Genomic DNA, 18,604 nt, shown 5'->3' on the forward strand with positions numbered 1-18,604 from the left:
TTTATTTTTACAACATTTATTTTTATTTATGTGGATTTTATTCATTTAAATATCAATAAATCAAATAAAACATGAAATAATTGATTTAAATCATGGGATTTATTTTCCAATCATATCAAGTAATCCAAATATCATATATCTCCTTAAAAATTCGTTCAAGGCATGATTGGAATTATATTTGACTCAAAAAGCTAATTTTAGAAAGATTTATGCACAAAATTCCAATCAAATATTTCACCATGATCATGAGAGATTTGATTGAAGATTATTGACCTAATATCTCCTAGTATATATGCTGAGCACACACAGAAGCATAGGGGACGAAAAAAGAGGATCATAAGACTAGGGTTTCAAAGAAAAAAATTTCCAAGAGAGGTGTGATTTTCGTATTCCTGGTTCCAGAGGTTTTCAAGGCTTCCCAACTATCCAATCTTTTTATTAAGGTAACATATGGTGAGTTTTCATGGTTTATAACGTACCATAACGCATAGAATCCATCATCTACGATACACATGTTCACTCATATCTCTAGAATTCATATTATATTTATCTGTGTGTTTTAACGAAATTGGATTACGTGTATGAGTTCCTGGAGATCCATAGGAGAATTTTGATCGAGTTTCGTGAAGCTTTGAAGCCTCTACCGAAGCACACCATGGCTAGGGCTCACGTGGTGTTCATTCTCGTTTCTCATGTTACAGCCACTGTTTGACAAAAACAACGGCATATTTGAACTCCTGACGTATTTTTACGTAGATCTGGGTCAATTTCTCTTTCTGTTTGAGTCGTTTGTGCAGGTTTCTGTTCTCACCATGGATGTTGAAGAACTCAAAGGGAAATCCGCAGGTAATCTCATAAGAAAATTCGCAGCAATTTCTGCAGGTATGGAGGTTGAAGGAGATGAATAGTGGGGTTGAAACTTGGACCCCACGCGTCTCTCTCTCACTCGTCGGTCAACAGGCGCTCCCTCACTCTCCAAACATGATTCGGTGGCCAGCAACCAGGGGGCCCCACCTTGACTTATGAGTTTGAATTCCAGATTTTTATTGTTTTTTATATTTGTTAAATTAGGATTGTTTATCTAACAAATGAAAAGCGCAGTGGGGTTGGCAAGGCAGCAGGTGTGCTTCTCACAGGTCCCTGGTTCGATACCCAGGGGAGATAGTGTCCTTTTTTTTTTCTTATTTTCTCTCCAAGTGCAGATCCAACGCAACGTACTTATGGAAGACCAGGGTGCACGCTCATCTAACAGCCATCAGATCAAAACCAAGATAGATCCAACGCACATCAAGCTGCAGGCACATCATATGGACCTCCAGACTTACCACACCAGATCACTGCCCAGCTAAGTTTCTTCATTTACTTTTCTTTTTATTTTTATTTTTTTTTAAACCTTTATTTATTTCCTTTGATTTTTATTTAAATGTTTTTATTACTATAATAATTTCACATAATTATTAATCGACACTCGATTTTCCTCATAAACATTGAAAAATAATTATATTGTTTTTTATAAGAAAAATTATTATTTTTACATATACTCTCAATCAATTAATTTTAAATATTATTTGTTAACCTCGAGGCATTTATCAATCCTATTTATCAATCCTGATAGCCTTAGGTTTATTGGTAGGTGGTGTCCATTAACGCATTTATAGCTTTGTAAACCTTTGGGTCACAATAAGTTTTCTTAAATAACTCTTTTAGATTCAGGGTTAGATCGGTTAATGCACTAACTATTTCCTTTCTTTTTTCATTTTTAATTTTTAAGGTTAAACGAAGGGTTTTTTAGCCACGCGCCTCACCCGATCAAAAAGCTAAGTTTTCTAACTTTGTTTAAACAATATTTTTATTTTATTTTGCCTTATAAAATATAAAATAGGGTTTGTTTCAATGTCAATGAATTCCACATACACTCACTACATCCTTTTTCTTTATGCCCAACTTTTCAGGTTTATCGTCAGGAGCCTCCGCCCATGCGCTCCACTGATCAAAAGCTAAGTTTTTAGTCTTTTCTTATTCAATTTGACTTTTATTTTATTTCATTATTTTTTGCCTTTTTGCCCAAAAATAAGGTTTGGTTCGAACAATCAATGCACTCACTGTTTTCTTTTTTCCTTAATGGTCAGGGTCAATGCTTCATGCTCAAGGCAAACCTCTGCCCATCAACCTTCATCAATCAAAGCCAAAGGTTTGTCAAACTGCCAAAGCAACAGACGTTGGTAACCCTAAACCTTACTTTTTATTACTTATGTCAAACCCTATTAAGGGATCCGCTGGTTTCATTGTCCCCTTCCCCATTATTATGTAACTGTTTACTGGTTGTATTGATTGGCCTTGAAGGCACTTAAATTGTGATATTATTTTTACTGCGTGGTTAGTAATTTAGGGAGTGGAAACCATGAATTGAACATAAATCACCTAACTACAAGATAAATGTAATCGAAGTTAACCACGTGATTGTTGCACCCACACACCTTTAGGGTAATCCCTCTGGTTGCCTTTGTTGCCTTTGTTGCCTTGCTGCCTTTAAGTGTACTAAATAGTCAAAGTCCCTCGATTCCGAGGATACCTAAAGCAAAACAAAATGTTGCCCTAAGTTCATTATCATCAATTCTTCCCCTCGAAGCTGCCTCGGTAAAAACATGATGATTGTCCCAATTGCTAAGGTATCCTCGCATGATGCCTAAAAAGATTAATGACTATTATATCCTTCCCTTAGACTACCTGCCCTCTTTATGGCATGGGACAGTCTTATGGCGAACGATTATTCGATGACCCTTAAACATCCAATTGAAAGACTTCCTGCCCTTTATGGCATGGATAGATCCTTTCGTCTCGAAAAGCTAAAAGAACAAATTTATAAACTTAGGGTAAGTAGCTTTTAATTGCTTGCTCAATTCAAATTCAAAATTCAAACTCTTTTTCCCATTAATTTTCAAATACTTTTCAAAAAGACTACGCTTATTTACAAGCTAAAGTTCTTATCCGAACTATTCATACACTACTTTTCAAACAATTCAAACATTTTCAAAGTGAGCTAAGCAATTAAGAGCCCATGGAAAACCATGGATGCAAAGGGTGCCTTACACCTTCCCTTTGCATAATTACCCCCCGAACTCAAAATCTTTTCAAAAGGTATTTTCCTATTCTTTTAGCCTTTCCTAAAATTGGATAAAATAAAAGTCGGTGGCGACTCATGCTTAACCGCGACATTTTCGATTATATAAAAAAGTCAGTTCACCGTATCACATCTACCATATGCAATTTCTGCAAATTTCTTCCCCTTCTCCAAAAACGTGGACAATCATATACAATTTTTTAAAATTTCTTTCCCTTCTCCCAAAACGTAAACTATCATATGCAATTTATGGAGTTTATTTCACTTTTCCAAAAAATATGGTCTATCATATATAATTTCTGAAATTTCTTTCCCTTCTCCAAAAATGTGGACTATCATATGCAACTTTTGGAACTTCTTTCCCATTTCCAAAAACCTGGACTATCATATGCAATTTCTAGAATTTCTTTCCCTTCTTCAAAAACGTGGTCTATCATATGTAATTTCCATAATTTCTTCCCCTTCTCTAGAAACTTGGAATATCATAATCAAATTCTGGAATTTCTTTCCCTTTTCCATAAAATATGGTCTATCATATGCCATTTCTAAAATTTGTTTCCCTTCTCCAAACACTTGGTCTATCATATGCAAGTTTTGCATATTTCTTCTTCTTCTCTAAAAACGTGGACTATCATAAGCAATTTCTAGAATTTTTTTCCCTTTTCCAAAAACATGGTATATCATATGCAATTCCAGCTAATATCTTTTCCTTCTCTAAAAACGTGGACTATCATATGCAATTTCTATAATATCTTTCGCTTCTCCAAAAACTTGGTCTATCATATGCAAATTCTGCATATTTCTTCCCCTTCTCTAAAAACGTGGACTATCATAAGCAATTTTTAGAATTTTTTTCCCTTTTTCAAAAGCATGGTATATCATAAGCAATTCCCTCTAAAACCGTGGACTATCATATGCAATTTCTATAATATCTTTTCCTTCTCCAAAAACGTGGTCTATCATATGCAATTCCAGGAAATATCTTTCCCTTCTCTAAAAATGTGAACTATCATATACAATTTCTAGAAATTCTTTCCCTTTTCCAAAAAAAAATGATCTATCATATGCAAATTATGAAATTTCTTTCTCTTCTCCAAAAAACATGGACTATCATATACAATTTCTGGAACTTCTTTCCCTTTCTAAATAACGTGGACTATGATATGCAATTTCGAAAATTTCTTTCCCTTCTCCAAAAATGTGGTCTATCTTATACAATTTCCGCAAATTTCTTCCCCTTCTCCAAAAACGTGGACTATCATATGCAATTTCTAGACTTTCTTTACCTTCTCCAAAAACGTGGTCTATCATATGCAATTTCTGGAACTTCTTTCCCTATTCCAAAAACGTGGACTATCATATGCAATTTCATGAATTTTGTTTTCCTTCTCTAAAAACTTGGTCCATAAAAAGCAATTTCTGCATATATTTTCCCCTTCTCTAAAAACGTGGACTATCATAAGCAGTTTATAGATTTTTTTCCCTTCTCCAAAAACATGGTCTAACATATGCAATTTCTAGAATTTCTTTCCCTTCTTCAAAAACGTGGACTATCATATGCAATTTCTGGATTATCTTTCCCTTTTCCATAAAATATGGTCTATCATACATGATTTATGAAATTTCATTCCCTTCTCCAAAAACATGGACTATCATATGCAGTTTCTGGAACTTCTTTTCCTTTTCCAAAAAATATGGTCTATCATATATAATTTCTGAAATTTCTTTCCCTTCTCCAAAAATGTGGACCATCATATCCAACTTTTGTAACTTCTTTCCCTTTTCACAAAACCTGGACTATCATATGCAATTTCTAGAATTTCTTTCCCTTCTCCAAAAACATGGTCTATCATATGTAATTTCTAGAATTTCTTCACCTTCTCTAAAAACTTGGACAATCATAAGAAGTTTCTGGAATTTCTTTCCCTTTTACATAAAATATCGTCTATCATATGCAATTTATGAAATTTCTTTCCCTTCTTCAATAACGTTGACTATCATATGCAATTTCTGGAACTTCTTTCCCTTTTCCAAAAACGTGGACTATCATATGCTATTTCTAGAATTTGTTTCCCTTCTCCAAAAACTTGGTCAATCATATGCAAGTTCTGCATATTTCTTCCCCTTCTCTAAAAACGTGGACTATCATAAGCAATTTTTAGAATTTTTTCCCTTCTCCAAAAGCATGGTTTATCATATGCAATTCCCTCAAAAACCGTGGACTATCATATGCAATTTCTATAATATCTTTTCCTTCTCCAAAAACGTGGTCTATCATATGCAATTCCAGTAAATATCTTTCCCTTCTCTAAAAATGTGAACTATCATATACAATTTCTAGAATTTCTTTCCCTTCTCTAAAAATGTGAACTATCATATACAATTTCTAGAATTTCTTTCCCTTTTCCAAAAAAAATGATCTATCATATGTAATTTCTGAAATTTCTTTCCCTTCTCCAAAAAACATGGACTATCATATACAATTTCCGGAACTTCTTTCCCTTTCTAAATAACGTGGACTATGATATGCAATTTCTAAACTTTCTTTCCCTTCTCCAAAAACGCGGCCTATCTGATGCAGTTTCTGCAAATTTCTTCCCCTTCTCCAAAAACGTGGAGTATCATATGCAATTTCTAGAATTTCTTTACCTTCTCCAAAAACGTGGTCTATCATATGCAATTTCTGGAACTTCTTTCCCTTTTCCAAAAACATGGACTATCATATGCAATTTCTAGAATTTGTTTTCCTTCTCCAAAAACTTGGTCTATAAAATGCAATTTCTGCATATATTTTCCCCTTCTCTAAAAACGTGGACTATCATAAGCAGTTTATAGATTTTTTTCCCTTCTCCAAAAACATGGTCTAACATATGCAATTTCTAGAATTTCTTTCCCTTCTCAAAAAACATGGACTATTATATGCACTTTCTGGATTATCTTTCCCTTGTCCATAAAATATGGTCTATCATACATGATTTATGAAATTTCATTCCCTTCTCCAAAAACATGGACTATCATATGCAGTTTCTGGAACTTCTTTTCCTTTTCCAAAAACGTAGACTATCATATGCAATTTCTAGAATTTCTTTCCCTTCTCCAAAATCATGGTCTATCATATGTAATTTCTAGAATTTCTTCCCCTTCTGTAAAAACGTGGACTATCATAAGCAATTACTGGAATTTCTTTCCTTTTTCTATAAAATGTGGACTATCATATGCAATTCCTTCCAAAACCGTGGACTATCATAAGCAATTTCTAGAATTTTTTCCCTTTTCCAAAAACATGGTATATCATATGCAATTCCAGCTAATATCTTTTCCTTCTCTAAAAACGTGGACTATCATATGCAATTTCTATAATATCTTTCGCTTCTCCAAAAACTTGGTCTATCATATGCAAATTCTGCATATTTCTTCCCCTTCTCTAAAAACGTGGACTATCATAAGCAATTTTTAGAATTTTTTTCCCTTTTTCAAAAGCATGGTATATCATAAGCAATTCCCTCTAAAACCGTGGACTATCATATGCAATTTCTATAATATCTTTTCCTTCTCCAAAAACGTGCTCTATCATATGCAATTCCAGGAAATATCTTTCCCTTCTCTAAAAATGTGAACTATCATATACAATTTCTAGAATTTCTTTCTCTTTTCCAAAAAAAAAATGATCTATCATATGCAATTTATGAAATTTCTTTCTCTTCTCCAAAAAACATGGACTATCATATACAATTTCTGGAACTTCTTTCCCTTTCTAAATAACGTGGACTATGATATGCAATTTCGAAAATTTCTTTCCCTTCTCCAAAAACGTGGTCTATCTTATACAATTTCTGCAAATTTCTTCCCCTTCTCCAAAAACGTGGACTATCATATGCAATTTCTAGAATTTCTTTACCTTCTCCAAAAACGTGGTCTATCATATGCAATTTCTGGAACTTCTTTCCCTATTCCAAAAACGTGGACTATCATATGCAATTTCATGAATTTTGTTTTCCTTCTCCAAAAACTTGGTCCATAAAAAGCAATTTCTGCATATATTTTCCCCTTCTCTAAAAACGTGGACTATCATAAGCAGTTTATAGATTTTTTCCCTTCTCCAAAAACATGGTCTAACATATGCAATTTCTAGAATTTCTTTCCCTTCTTCAAAAACGTGGACTATCATATGCAATTTCTGGATTATCTTTCCCTTTTCCATAAAATATGGTCTATCATACATGATTTATGAAATTTCATTCCCTTCTCCAAAAACATGGACTATCATATGCAGTTTCTGGAACTTCTTTTCCTTTTCCAAAAAATATGGTCTATCATATATAATTTCTGAAATTTCTTTCCCTTCTCCAAAAATGTGGACCATCATATCCAACTTTTGTAACTTCTTTCCCTTTTCACAAAACCTGGACTATCATATGCAATTTCTAGAATTTCTTTCCCTTCTCCAAAAACATGGTCTATCATATGTAATTTCTAGAATTTCTTCCCCTTCTCTAAAAACTTGGACAATCATAAGAAGTTTCTGGAATTTCTTTCCCTTTTACATAAAATATCGTCTATCATATGCAATTTATGAAATTTCTTTCCCTTCTTCAATAACGTTGACTATCATATGCAATTTCTGGAACTTCTTTCCCTTTTCCAAAAACGTTGACTATCATATGCTATTTCTAGAATTTGTTTCCCTTCTCCAAAAACTTGGTCAATCATATGCAAGTTCTGCATATTTCTTCCCCTTCTCTAAAAACGTGGACTATCATAAGCAATTTTTAGAATTTTTTCCCTTCTCCAAAAGCATGGTTTATCATATGCAATTCCCTCAAAAACCGTGGACTATCATATGCAATTTCTATAATATCTTTTCCTTCTCCAAAAACGTGGTCTATCATATGCAATTCCAGTAAATATCTTTCCCTTCTCTAAAAATGTGAACTATCATATACAATTTCTAGAATTTCTTTCCCTTCTCTAAAAATGTGAACTATCATATACAATTTCTAGAATTTCTTTCCCTTTTCCAAAAAAAATGATCTATCATATGTAATTTCTGAAATTTCTTTCCCTTCTCCAAAAAACATGGACTATCATATACAATTTCCGGAACTTCTTTCCCTTTCTAAATAACGTGGACTATGATATGCAATTTCTAAACTTTCTTTCCCTTCTCCAAAAACGCGGCCAATCTGATGCAGTTTCTGCAAATTTCTTCCCCTTCTCCAAAAACGTGGAGTATCATATGCAATTTCTAGAATTTCTTTACCTTCTCCAAAAACGTGGTCTATCATATGCAATTTCTGGAACTTCTTTCCCTTTTCCAAAAACATGGACTATCATATGCAATTTCTAGAATTTGTTTTCCTTCTCCAAAAACTTGGTCTATAAAATGCAATTTCTGCATATATTTTCCCCTTCTCTAAAAACGTGGACTATCATAAGCAGTTTATAGATTTTTTTCCCTTCTCCAAAAACATGGTCTAACATATGCAATTTCTAGAATTTCTTTCCCTTCTCAAAAAACATGGACTATTATATGCACTTTCTGGATTATCTTTCCCTTGTCCATAAAATATGGTCTATCATACATGATTTATGAAATTTCATTCCCTTCTCCAAAAACATGGACTATCATATGCAGTTTCTGGAACTTCTTTTCCTTTTCCAAAAACGTAGACTATCATATGCAATTTCTAGAATTTCTTTCCCTTCTCCAAAATCATGGTCTATCATATGTAATTTCTAGAGTTTCTTCCCCTTCTGTAAAAACGTGGACTATCATAAGCAATTACTGGAATTTCTTTCCTTTTTCTATAAAATGTGGACTATCATATGCAATTCCTTCCAAAACCGTGGACTATCATAAGCAATTTCTAGAATTTTTTCCCTTTTCCAAAAACATGGTATATCATATGCAATTCCAGCTAATATCTTTTCCTTCTCTAAAAACGTGGACTATCATATGCAATTTCTATAATATCTTTCCCTTCTCCAAAAACTTGGTCTATCATATGCAAATTCTGCATATTTCTTCCCCTTCTCTAAAAACGTGGACTATCATAAGCAATTTTTAGAATTTTTTTCCCTTTTTCAAAAGCATGGTATATCATAAGCAATTCCCTCTAAAACCGTGGACTATCATATGCAATTTCTATAATATCTTTTCCTTCTCCAAAAACGTGCTCTATCATATGCAATTCCAGGAAATATCTTTCCCTTCTCTAAAAATGTGAACTATCATATACAATTTCTAGAATTTCTTTCTCTTTTCCAAAAAAAAAATGATCTATCATATGCAATTTATGAAATTTCTTTCTCTTCTCCAAAAAACATGGACTATCATATACAATTTCTGGAACTTCTTTCCCTTTCTAAATAACGTGGACTATGATATGCAATTTCGAAAATTTCTTTCCCTTCTCCAAAAACGTGGTCTATCTTATACAATTTCTGCAAATTTCTTCCCCTTCTCCAAAAACGTGGACTATCATATGCAATTTCTAGAATTTCTTTACCTTCTCCAAAAACGTGGTCTATCATATGCAATTTCTGGAACTTCTTTCCCTATTCCAAAAACGTGGACTATCATATGCAATTTCATGAATTTTGTTTTCCTTCTCCAAAAACTTGGTCCATAAAAAGCAATTTCTGCATATATTTTCCCCTTCTCTAAAAACGTGGACTATCATAAGCAGTTTATAGATTTTTTCCCTTCTCCAAAAACATGGTCTAACATATGCAATTTCTAGAATTTCTTTCCCTTCTTCAAAAACGTGGACTATCATATGCAATTTCTGGATTATCTTTCCCTTTTCCATAAAATATGGTCTATCATACATGATTTATGAAATTTCATTCCCTTCTCCAAAAACATGGACTATCATATGCAGTTTCTGGAACTTCTTTTCCTTTTCCAAAAAATATGGTCTATCATATATAATTTCTGAAATTTCTTTCCCTTCTCCAAAAATGTGGACCATCATATCCAACTTTTGTAACTTCTTTCCCTTTTCACAAAACCTGGACTATCATATGCAATTTCTAGAATTTCTTTCCCTTCTCCAAAAACATGGTCTATCATATGTAATTTCTAGAATTTCTTCCCCTTCTCTAAAAACTTGGACAATCATAAGAAGTTTCTGGAATTTCTTTCCCTTTTACATAAAATATCGTCTATCATATGCAATTTATGAAATTTCTTTCCCTTCTTCAATAACGTTGACTATCATATGCAATTTCTGGAACTTCTTTCCCTTTTCCAAAAACGTTGACTATCATATGCTATTTCTAGAATTTGTTTCCCTTCTCCAAAAACTTGGTCAATCATATGCAAGTTCTGCATATTTCTTCCCCTTCTCTAAAAACGTGGACTATCATAAGCAATTTTTAGAATTTTTTCCCTTCTCCAAAAGCATGGTTTATCATATGCAATTCCCTCAAAAACCGTGGACTATCATATGCAATTTCTATAATATCTTTTCCTTCTCCAAAAACGTGGTCTATCATATGCAATTCCAGTAAATATCTTTCCCTTCTCTAAAAATGTGAACTATCATATACAATTTCTAGAATTTCTTTCCCTTCTCTAAAAATGTGAACTATCATATACAATTTCTAGAATTTCTTTCCCTTTTCCAAAAAAAATGATCTATCATATGTAATTTCTGAAATTTCTTTCCCTTCTCCAAAAAACATGGACTATCATATACAATTTCCGGAACTTCTTTCCCTTTCTAAATAACGTGGACTATGATATGCAATTTCTAAACTTTCTTTCCCTTCTCCAAAAACGCGGCCAATCTGATGCAGTTTCTGCAAATTTCTTCCCCTTCTCCAAAAACGTGGAGTATCATATGCAATTTCTAGAATTTCTTTACCTTCTCCAAAAACGTGGTCTATCATATGCAATTTCTGGAACTTCTTTCCCTTTTCCAAAAACATGGACTATCATATGCAATTTCTAGAATTTGTTTTCCTTCTCCAAAAACTTGGTCTATAAAATGCAATTTCTGCATATATTTTCCCCTTCTCTAAAAACGTGGACTATCATAAGCAGTTTATAGATTTTTTTCCCTTCTCCAAAAACATGGTCTAACATATGCAATTTCTAGAATTTCTTTCCCTTCTCAAAAAACATGGACTATTATATGCACTTTCTGGATTATCTTTCCCTTGTCCATAAAATATGGTCTATCATACATGATTTATGAAATTTCATTCCCTTCTCCAAAAACATGGACTATCATATGCAGTTTCTGGAACTTCTTTTCCTTTTCCAAAAACGTAGACTATCATATGCAATTTCTAGAATTTCTTTCCCTTCTCCAAAATCATGGTCTATCATATGTAATTTCTAGAGTTTCTTCCCCTTCTGTAAAAACGTGGACTATCATAAGCAATTACTGGAATTTCTTTCCTTTTTCTATAAAATGTGGACTATCATATGCAATTCCTTCCAAAACCGTGGACTATCATAAGCAATTTCTAGAATTTTTTCCCTTTTCCAAAAACATGGTATATCATATGCAATTCCAGCTAATATCTTTTCCTTCTCTAAAAACGTGGACTATCATATGCAATTTCTATAATATCTTTCCCTTCTCCAAGAACTTGGTCTATCATATGCAAATTCTGCATATTTCTTCCCCTTCTCTAAAAACGTGGACTATCATAAGCAATTTTTAGAATTTTTTTCCCTTTTTCAAAAGCATGGTATATCATAAGCAATTCCCTCTAAAACCGTGGACTATCATATGCAATTTCTATAATATCTTTTCCTTCTCCAAAAACGTGCTCTATCATATGCAATTCCAGGAAATATCTTTCCCTTCTCTAAAAATGTGAACTATCATATACAATTTCTAGAATTTCTTTCTCTTTTCCAAAAAAAAAATGATCTATCATATGCAATTTATGAAATTTCTTTCTCTTCTCCAAAAAACATGGACTATCATATACAATTTCTGGAACTTCTTTCCCTTTCTAAATAACGTGGACTATGATATGCAATTTCGAAAATTTCTTTCCCTTCTCCAAAAACGTGGTCTATCTTATACAATTTCTGCAAATTTCTTCCCCTTCTCCAAAAACGTGGACTATCATATGCAATTTCTAGAATTTCTTTACCTTCTCCAAAAACGTGGTCTATCATATGCAATTTCTGGAACTTCTTTCCCTATTCCAAAAACGTGGACTATCATATGCAATTTCATGAATTTTGTTTTCCTTCTCCAAAAACTTGGTCCATAAAAAGCAATTTCTGCATATATTTTCCCCTTCTCTAAAAACGTGGACTATCATAAGCAGTTTATAGATTTTTTCCCTTCTCCAAAAACATGGTCTAACATATGCAATTTCTAGAATTTCTTTCCCTTCTTCAAAAACGTGGACTATCATATGCAATTTCTGGATTATCTTTCCCTTTTCCATAAAATATGGTCTATCATACATGATTTATGAAATTTCATTCCCTTCTCCAAAAACATGGACTATCATATGCAGTTTCTGGAACTTCTTTTCCTTTTCCAAAAAATATGGTCTATCATATATAATTTCTGAAATTTCTTTCCCTTCTCCAAAAATGTGGACCATCATATCCAACTTTTGTAACTTCTTTCCCTTTTCACAAAACCTGGACTATCATATGCAATTTCTAGAATTTCTTTCCCTTCTCCAAAAACATGGTCTATCATATGTAATTTCTAGAATTTCTTCCCCTTCTCTAAAAACTTGGACAATCATAAGAAGTTTCTGGAATTTCTTTCCCTTTTACATAAAATATCGTCTATCATATGCAATTTATGAAATTTCTTTCCCTTCTTCAATAACGTTGACTATCATATGCAATTTCTGGAACTTCTTTCCCTTTTCCAAAAACGTTGACTATCATATGCTATTTCTAGAATTTGTTTCCCTTCTCCAAAAACTTGGTCAATCATATGCAAGTTCTGCATATTTCTTCCCCTTCTCTAAAAACGTGGACTATCATAAGCAATTTTTAGAATTTTTTCCCTTCTCCAAAAGCATGGTTTATCATATGCAATTCCCTCAAAAACCGTGGACTATCATATGCAATTTCTATAATATCTTTTCCTTCTCCAAAAACGTGGTCTATCATATGCAATTCCAGTAAATATCTTTCCCTTCTCTAAAAATGTGAACTATCATATACAATTTCTAGAATTTCTTTCCCTTCTCTAAAAATGTGAACTATCATATACAATTTCTAGAATTTCTTTCCCTTTTCCAAAAAAAATGATCTATCATATGTAATTTCTGAAATTTCTTTCCCTTCTCCAAAAAACATGGACTATCATATACAATTTCCGGAACTTCTTTCCCTTTCTAAATAACGTGGACTATGATATGCAATTTCTAAACTTTCTTTCCCTTCTCCAAAAACGCGGCCAATCTGATGCAGTTTCTGCAAATTTCTTCCCCTTCTCCAAAAACGTGGAGTATCATATGCAATTTCTAGAATTTCTTTACCTTCTCCAAAAACGTGGTCTATCATATGCAATTTCTGGAACTTCTTTCCCTTTTCCAAAAACATGGACTATCATATGCAATTTCTAGAATTTGTTTTCCTTCTCCAAAAACTTGGTCTATAAAATGCAATTTCTGCATATATTTTCCCCTTCTCTAAAAACGTGGACTATCATAAGCAGTTTATAGATTTTTTTCCCTTCTCCAAAAACATGGTCTAACATATGCAATTTCTAGAATTTCTTTCCCTTCTCAAAAAACATGGACTATTATATGCACTTTCTGGATTATCTTTCCCTTGTCCATAAAATATGGTCTATCATACATGATTTATGAAATTTCATTCCCTTCTCCAAAAACATGGACTATCATATGCAGTTTCTGGAACTTCTTTTCCTTTTCCAAAAACGTAGACTATCATATGCAATTTCTAGAATTTCTTTCCCTTCTCCAAAATCATGGTCTATCATATGTAATTTCTAGAGTTTCTTCCCCTTCTGTAAAAACGTGGACTATCATAAGCAATTACTGGAATTTCTTTCCTTTTTCTATAAAATGTGGACTATCATATGCAATTCCTTCCAAAACCGTGGACTATCATAAGCAATTTCTAGAATTTTTTCCCTTTTCCAAAAACATGGTATATCATATGCAATTCCAGCTAATATCTTTTCCTTCTCTAAAAACGTGGACTATCATATGCAATTTCTATAATATCTTTCCTTCTCCAAAAACTTGGTCTATCATATGCAAATTCTGCATATTTCTTCCCCTTCTCTAAAAACGTGGACTATCATAAGCAATTTTTAGAATTTTTTTCCCTTTTTCAAAAGCATGGTATATCATAAGCAATTCCCTCTAAAACCGTGGACTATCATATGCAATTTCTATAATATCTTTTCCTTCTCCAAAAACGTGCTCTATCATATGCAATTCCAGGAAATATCTTTCCCTTCTCTAAAAATGTGAACTATCATATACAATTTCTAGAATTTCTTTCTCTTTTCCAAAAAAAAAATGATCTATCATATGCAATTTATGAAATTTCTTTCTCTTCTCCAAAAAACATGGACTATCATATACAATTTCTGGAACTTCTTTCCCTTTCTAAATAACGTGGACTATGATATGCAATTTCGAAAATTTCTTTCCCTTCTCCAAAAACGTGGTCTATCTTATACAATTTCTGCAAATTTCTTCCCCTTCTCCAAAAACGTGGACTATCATATGCAATTTCTAGAATTTCTTTACCTTCTCCAAAAACGTGGTCTATCATATGCAATTTCTGGAACTTCTTTCCCTATTCCAAAAACGTGGACTATCATATGCAATTTCATGAATTTTGTTTTCCTTCTCCAAAAACTTGGTCCATAAAAAGCAATTTCTGCATATATTTTCCCCTTCTCTAAAAACGTGGACTATCATAAGCAGTTTATAGATTTTTTTCCCTTCTCCAAAAACATGGTCTAACATATGCAATTTCTAGAATTTCTTTCCCTTCTTCAAAAACGTGGACTATCATATGCAATTTCTGGATTATCTTTCCCTTTTCCATAAAATATGGTCTATCATACATGATTTATGAAATTTCATTCCCTTCTCCAAAAACATGGACTATCATATGCAGTTTCTGGAACTTCTTTTCCTTTTCCAAAAAATATGGTCTATCATATATAATTTCTGAAATTTCTTTCCCTTCTCCAAAAATGTGGACCATCATATCCAACTTTTGTAACTTCTTTCCCTTTTCACAAAACCTGGACTATCATATGCAATTTCTAGAATTTCTTTCCCTTCTCCAAAAACATGGTCTATCATATGTAATTTCTAGAATTTCTTCCCCTTCTCTAAAAACTTGGACAATCATAAGAAGTTTCTGGAATTTCTTTCCCTTTTACATAAAATATCGTCTATCATATGCAATTTATGAAATTTCTTTCCCTTCTTCAATAACGTTGACTATCATATGCAATTTCTGGAACTTCTTTCCCTTTTCCAAAAACGTTGACTATCATATGCTATTTCTAGAATTTGTTTCCCTTCTCCAAAAACTTGGTCAATCATATGCAAGTTCTGCATATTTCTTCCCCTTCTCTAAAAACGTGGACTATCATAAGCAATTTTTAGAATTTTTTCCCTTCTCCAAAAGCATGGTTTATCATATGCAATTCCCTCAAAAACCGTGGACTATCATATGCAATTTCTATAATATCTTTTCCTTCTCCAAAAACGTGGTCTATCATATGCAATTCCAGTAAATATCTTTCCCTTCTCTAAAAATGTGAACTATCATATACAATTTCTAGAATTTCTTTCCCTTCTCTAAAAATGTGAACTATCATATACAATTTCTAGAATTTCTTTCCCTTTTCCAAAAAAAATGATCTATCATATGTAATTTCTGAAATTTCTTTCCCTTCTCCAAAAAACATGGACTATCATATACAATTTCCGGAACTTCTTTCCCTTTCTAAATAACGTGGACTATGATATGCAATTTCTAAACTTTCCTTCCCTTCTCCAAAAACGCGGCCAATCTGATGCAGTTTCTGCAAATTTCTTCCCCTTCTCCAAAAACGTGGAGTATCATATGCAATTTCTAGAATTTCTTTACCTTCTCCAAAAACGTGGTCTATCATATGCAATTTCTGGAACTTCTTTCCCTTTTCCAAAAACATGGACTATCATATGCAATTTCTAGAATTTGTTTTCCTTCTCCAAAAACTTGGTCTATAAAATGCAATTTCTGCATATATTTTCCCCTTCTCTAAAAACGTGGACTATCATAAGCAGTTTATAGATTTTTTTCCCTTCTCCAAAAACATGGTCTAACATATGCAATTTCTAGAATTTCTTTCCCTTCTCAAAAAACATGGACTATTATATGCACTTTCTGGATTATCTTTCCCTTGTCCATAAAATATGGTCTATCATACATGATTTATGAAATTTCATTCCCTTCTCCAAAAACATGGACTATCATATGCAGTTTCTGGAACTTCTTTTCCTTTTCCAAAAACGTAGACTATCATATGCAATTTCTAGAATTTCTTTCCCTTCTCCAAAATCATGGTCTATCATATGTAATTTCTAGAGTTTCTTCCCCTTCTGTAAAAACGTGGACTATCATAAGCAATTACTGGAATTTCTTTCCTTTTTCTATAAAATGTGGACTATCATATGCAATTCCTTCCAAAACCGTGGACTATCATAAGCAATTTCTAGAATTTTTTCCCTTTTCCAAAAACATGGTATATCATATGCAATTCCAGCTAATATCTTTTCCTTCTCTAAAAACGTGGACTATCATATGCAATTTCTATAATATCTTTCCTTCTCCAAAAACTTGGTCTATCATATGCAAATTCTGCATATTTCTTCCCCTTCTCTAAAAACGTGGACTATCATAAGCAATTTTTAGAATTTTTTTCCCTTTTTCAAAAGCATGGTATATCATAAGCAATTCCCTCTAAAACCGTGGACTATCATATGCAATTTCTATAATATCTTTTCCTTCTCCAAAAACGTGCTCTATCATATGCAATTCCAGGAAATATCTTTCCCTTCTCTAAAAATGTGAACTATCATATACAATTTCTAGAATTTCTTTCTCTTTTCCAAAAAAAAAATGATCTATCATATGCAATTTATGAAATTTCTTTCTCTTCTCCAAAAAACATGGACTATCATATACAATTTCTGGAACTTCTTTCCCTTTCTAAATAACGTGGACTATGATATGCAATTTCGAAAATTTCTTTCCCTTCTCCAAAAACGTGGTCTATCTTATACAATTTCTGCAAATTTCTTCCCCTTCTCCAAAAACGTGGACTATCATATGCAATTTCTAGAATTTCTTTACCTTCTCCAAAAACGTGGTCTATCATATGCAATTTCTGGAACTTCTTTCCCTATTCCAAAAACGTGGACTATCATATGCAATTTCATGAATTTTGTTTTCCTTCTCCAAAAACTTGGTCCATAAAAAGCAATTTCTGCATATATTTTCCCCTTCTCTAAAAACGTGGACTATCATAAGCAGTTTATAGATTTTTTTCCCTTCTCCAAAAACATGGTCTAACATATGCAATTTCTAGAATTTCTTTCCCTTCTTCAAAAACGTGGACTATCATATGCAATTTCTGGATTATCTTTCCCTTTTCCATAAAATATGGTCTATCATACATGATTTATGAAATTTCATTCCCTTCTCCAAAAACATGGACTATCATATGCAGTTTCTGGAACTTCTTTTCCTTTTCCAAAAAATATGGTCTATCATATATAATTTCTGAAATTTCTTTCCCTTCTCCAAAAATGTGGACCATCATATCCAACTTTTGTAACTTCTTTCCCTTTTCACAAAACCTGGACTATCATATGCAATTTCTAGAATTTCTTTCCCTTCTCCAAAAACATGGTCTATCATATGTAATTTCTAGAATTTCTTCCCCTTCTCTAAAAACTTGGACAATCATAAGAAGTTTCTGGAATTTCTTTCCCTTTTACATAAAATATCGTCTATCATATGCAATTTATGAAATTTCTTTCCCTTCTTCAATAACGTTGACTATCATATGCAATTTCTGGAACTTCTTTCCCTTTTCCAAAAACGTTGACTATCATATGCTATTTCTAGAATTTGTTTCCCTTCTCCAAAAACTTGGTCAATCATATGCAAGTTCTGCATATTTCTTCCCCTTCTCTAAAAACGTGGACTATCATAAGCAATTTTTAGAATTTTTTCCCTTCTCCAAAAGCATGGTTTATCATATGCAATTCCCTCAAAAACCGTGGACTATCATATGCAATTTCTATAATATCTTTTCCTTCTCCAAAAACGTGGTCTATCATATGCAATTCCAGTAAATATCTTTCCCTTCTCTAAAAATGTGAACTATCATATACAATTTCTAGAATTTCTTTCCCTTCTCTAAAAATGTGAACTATCATATACAATTTCTAGAATTTCTTTCCCTTTTCCAAAAAAAATGATCTATCATA

Source organism: Vicia villosa, linkage group LG7 (assembly GCF_029867415.1).
Source record: "Vicia villosa cultivar HV-30 ecotype Madison, WI linkage group LG7, Vvil1.0, whole genome shotgun sequence".
In the NCBI taxonomy this organism is placed as follows: domain Eukaryota; kingdom Viridiplantae; phylum Streptophyta; class Magnoliopsida; order Fabales; family Fabaceae; genus Vicia; species Vicia villosa.